The 4978-nt window shown below is 37.2% G+C and overlaps 1 non-coding gene across 1 annotated transcript; it reads right to left on the reverse strand.

The window, feature by feature from the left end:
- Nucleotides 1–3572: 3572 nt before the first annotated feature.
- Nucleotides 3573–3679, reverse strand: LOC133853087 (small nucleolar RNA R71). Its single transcript, XR_009896210.1, has one exon. It is a non-coding gene; the product is annotated as a small nucleolar RNA R71 (small nucleolar RNA).
- Between the last annotated feature and the right edge of the window lie 1299 nt (nucleotides 3680–4978).

Below are 4978 nucleotides of genomic sequence, written 5' to 3' on the forward strand. Positions count from 1 at the left end.
ACCTCTCGGATCAGTCCTAGCTGAGAGAAAGAAGAAAACTCTCGGATCAGTTCTAGCAGAGAGAAAGAAGAAAGCTCTCGGATCAATCCTAGCCTAGAGAAAGAAGAAAGCTCTCAGATCAGTCCTAGCCGAGAGAAAGAAGAAACCTCTCGGATCAGTCCTAGCCGAGAGAAAGAAGAAAACTCTCGGATCAGTTCTAGCTAAGAGTCTCGGATCAGTCCTAGCCGAGAGCAAGAAGAAAGGGGGGTCGGATTTAACCCTCGATTTTTGCAGGTTTTTCAGGAGTTAGCCATTCCAAGAGACAGGGAGAAAACCCTAAGGAAAAACAAGAAGGTAATGGGGGGTAAGATTTAACCCTCAGGTTTTGCAGATTAGTAGGTTTTCAGAAGGAGACAAAGCTCGGGTTTCCTTAGACATAAAATTCCCGATATTCAAGCAAGCTTCGGATAAGGGAATTGGGGGGTAACTATTGGGGATAAGTTTCACTCAACCCGATCCAATAAGGAGATAGACATTTAGCAACTACTCTAGAGAAATCAGTCATATCCCTAGTAGAATTGGGATAGGACTCATGGTCCAATCGAATAAGAAGAATGATCAGATCAGAAGTCTAATAAAGATATCATATTAGAATTCTAATAAAGGGTCAGAGTCCAATTAGAACTCTAACGGCAGTTCTAGATCCACAAGGAGCAGGAGTCCTAATCCAGGTTTGACTCCGCCTCTTTGCCTATAAATAGGCCCATACCCCAGGTATAAACTAAGACTCAATTTTTATGCATAGAGCATTATTTTCTTACAGAAGCTAATTTAGGCATCGAAGAGGACCCCCGGAAGGGTCCCTTAGTTTTTGTTGTTTTGCAGAATTATTAAGAAGCGTGAAGAACACCAGAAGAACGTGCAGATTCACATCATACCGGAAACTATACCAACACAATCTGAGTGTGTTTACCAATTTTCATAGATTTATGCTTCCCTGAAGAACAAGTTAGTAGATACCATGCTAAATCCTTCAAGGAAGAAATGAGTTAGAGTAGATACCATGCCTAACTCGTTGCTTAGGAAAATCAATAGCTTTAGGAGAAGATACCATTCCCTTGTGGCTGGTAAACATTAAGCATCATGTTATAATTGTAGTATTGTGCATATTATGAATCTTATTTGAGTATGATTAGCGATGGATATTGAAGCCCTACCTTTTCTTCTTATTATTTTTAATTCAATCTTTTATCACGTCTTATTAAACATATCTCTTTTAGGAATATATTTTTAAGCATAATTTACCAATCCTCGTGGGAATGATCTCGTATTTGCCTACTATACTATCTTTCTGATCTTGTGCACTTGCGAGTAAAACGTACAAGTATTTGGCTATTTATTTAAGTAGATATTTGCACAGCAAGCTTTTGGTGCCATTGTCGGGGATTGTGTTAAATTATGTTTTTAAAATTTTCCTTTATTTTAGTTATTTCTGTTTCTGTTCATCAAATAAAAAATAAAAAATTATTCTCTTCTGTTTCTTAGTCTTTTCTGCAAATTTTAGATTCTGGTCTTGTGATCGAGTGCACAATTCATATACACTCGAGCGCAACTAGGATCAAGCGCAGTGGGTCGTCGATCTTAGAATTTAGACATCATTACATATGATCCAGAGATCAAATGCACTATTTGACAGTGTAAAGACACCTCAGAAATAGAAAACATATTCAAAGTTGAGGAAGACATGGCAGGAGTACGTGTAGAGAATCCACCCGAGCGGAAGCCGATGAAGAGTTCCTTCATACCACAAAATCCAAATCAGCCTATTGTGCAAATATCTACCTAAATAAATAGGCAAATACTTGTACGTTTTACTCGCAAGTGCACAAGATTAGAAAGATAGTATAGTAGGCAAATACGAGATCATTCCCACGAGGATTGGTAAATTATGTTTAAAAAGATATTCCTAAAAGAAATAAATTTAATAAGACGGGATAAAAGATTGAATTAAAAATAATAAGAAGAAAAGGTAGGGCTTCAATATCCACCGCTAATCATACTCAAATAAGATTCGCAATATGCATAGTACTACAATCATAACATGATGCTTAATGTTTACCAGCCACAAGGGAATGGTATCTTCTCCTAAAGCTATTGATTTCCCTAAGCAACAAATTAGGCATGATATCTACTCTAACTCTTTTCTTCCTTGAAGGATTTAGCATGGTATCTACTAAGTTGTTCTTCAAGGAAGCATAAATCTATGGAAATCGGTAAACACACTCAGATTGGAATATTGTATCTATTCCAGTTGTCTTTATGTTGATTAATCCAAGAACCTGTGTCGAGGTTCTTTTGTTACTCTATTATGCCCAGGACTCGGTTATCCAAATTGACATAAACAACAAATCCATACCACATGCATATGATGGCCAAACATAAACATGCGAGGAATTCAAGAAACTAGAATTAATCAAGTTAAGCATCAATATATAAATTGTAGCAAAGCAAATTGAAAAACTTAAAGAGACATGATTAGGGCTTCAATCGAGCCCTAACTAAAGTGTTAGTTACAATTAATATAAACTAAAATTATATACATACAGAAAATAAATAAAGGAAGAAAGAAAATAAAAACTAAAAAGAACCTCCTTCTTGATGTAGCCTTTGATTCTTCCTCAAAGCTTGTGTGTCTTTTCTTCAAAGGCTAGAGGCCTATTTATAGGGATTAGAGAAGCTCTAGAATTCCTATTACAATTCTAAGTAGGTCTTCTAGTCCAAATAGAATAATTACAAGTCTTTTCCTTTTCTGAAATTTCTATCCAAGTAGGAAAAGGATTCCAAAATTCGTACAGATTTGCGGTCTTTTATTGCGGGGCAATTTTGGCATGGTAAACATCAGAATTAGAAAAATCATATTTCTGACATAATTGTTGAATTTCTTATTAGCTTTCTGAAAAAAAAAAATTTTGTTGCAATCTGATACTTGAGCCGAAAGTTATGATTAAATTACTGAGACATGTTCATTTTGGATTCTTTCCAAAAATAACGAATATTTGCCGATTTCTCTTTCCTTAAATTCAAAATTGATTTGGAGTTGAATCTATCCAAAAGTGAGTTTGCCGACTTCGTTATAATCTTGGAATTTGATGGATTTACTAACAAAACCTGTAAAATACAAGAAAACACAAAAACAACACAAAACATCAAACTATAACAAAACAAAGAGCTTAACATATGTAAATTAAGGGGCTTGAATGTGTAACATTCAGCACTTATCACAGCCCTCTTGCATTGCTTTTCAACCAAATGTGCAAAGCAATTTTGATTTGTCTCCGTTGCTCAATATGGTTCCACACTATAGAGTCACACCTACAGAGGATCCATATCTACACATTCGGGACTTCTTTGATCTTTGCAAAACTCAAAACGTCCATGGCTTAAATGCGGAAGGAATCAAGTCAATTCTCTTCCTTTTTTCCTTGAAAGATAATGCTAAATTATGGTTGAATTCTTTGGCTGCAGGGTCTATTCACAATTGGGAGTTGACCACAAAGTTCTTGAAAAAGTTCTTTCCAACCCAACGGACTAGGCAATTGAGGAGGGAGATTCAAACCTTCCAACAAAAAGATGGAGACCTATTCTTTGAGGTGTGGGAGCACTTCAAGGAGCTACATCTAAAATGCCCACATCACAATCTATCTCAGGACGATCAGGTACAAGCTTTCTATGAAGGTTTAAATGATTCTAACAAAAGTCTTGTAGATTCAACTTGTGGAGGTGTACTAATGGAAAAGAATAGCGAGGAGACAAAAGAACCTGTTTGAGACTTTAAGCGAAAACTCCCAACAATTCTCATCCCGAGGGAGGCAAGGACTCAAAAGAAAATGCGTCTATAAAGTGAATGGCAATAATGGAGTTCAAACTCAGATGGCTACCTTGGAGAGAAAACTGGATATGCTAGTGAAAGTCATGACTACTCATAACATCTCTCCCATTCAACAGATTGCTCAAGTGGAGGTATGTGCCATATATTCTCATTCTGACCACACCACTAAGACTGAATAATTATCCTCCAAAGAACAATTTATACTCCAACACCTACAATACAGGGTGGTGAACCCACCCCAATTTTTCATGGAGTAACACTCAGAATGTACAAAATCCTCAAGGGCAACAAAGAAATTTCCAACAGGGAAATAACTATCAAGCTCCACCACAAGCGGTCCAACCGAATCTAAAGCCAAAGAAGAATGACCTTGAAATGCTCTACTCGAATTTTTGACTGAGCAACAACAGACCAATGCTCAGACAAGTCAAGCTATTCAAAGATTGGAAACACAAGTGAGGCAGTTGGACAAAGAGTTAAGTGAGAGAAAAATGGGCGAATTCCCAATGGAAGCTCACTGTGAACAAATCATCAACCACATCAAAAGAGAAAGAGAGCTTCAAAGTCAGTTGGCGGCTAATCCTAGTAGATATTACGTGGAGGATTGGAGTTCTTCCTATCATGAGCAAGCTATCACAACATTGAGGGGTGAAGAAGTGGTCGAAAATCATAAGGAAGAGGGGAAAGAGGAGCAAATTGAGGTCAAAATGATCTACATCGGGAAAAAGGCAAGGAAGTGAGCACTGAGGCTTCTTCAACTTCAACTTCTATTCCCGAATTACCAAGAGGCCATGAGAATAGTCAGTTACTGCTATTAGACGAGCAAACTGAGGTCATCAAAGTAGAAAAACTCTCTAAGTATTCTCCACATAGTATTCTAGTTCATGATTCCCTTCCGGATGAGAAACTGTTTGAGAATTCTCAGAGTGATGTACCCCGATCTGTGAACATTAGGAACTACCTTTTGTAGGTAGAATCCATTCTCTATGGTCTAAGAGAAGAAAAGATTGATGTTTCAAATTTAAACTCAAAAGCTACTACCAACAGCGCTCGAGCAGTCCAGGAGCTTAAGCACATCTGCCCAAATTAGTGGTACTAAGGCTACTGCAT

Source organism: Alnus glutinosa, chromosome 12 (assembly GCF_958979055.1).
Source record: "Alnus glutinosa chromosome 12, dhAlnGlut1.1, whole genome shotgun sequence".
Classification (NCBI taxonomy): Eukaryota; Viridiplantae; Streptophyta; class Magnoliopsida; order Fagales; family Betulaceae; genus Alnus; species Alnus glutinosa.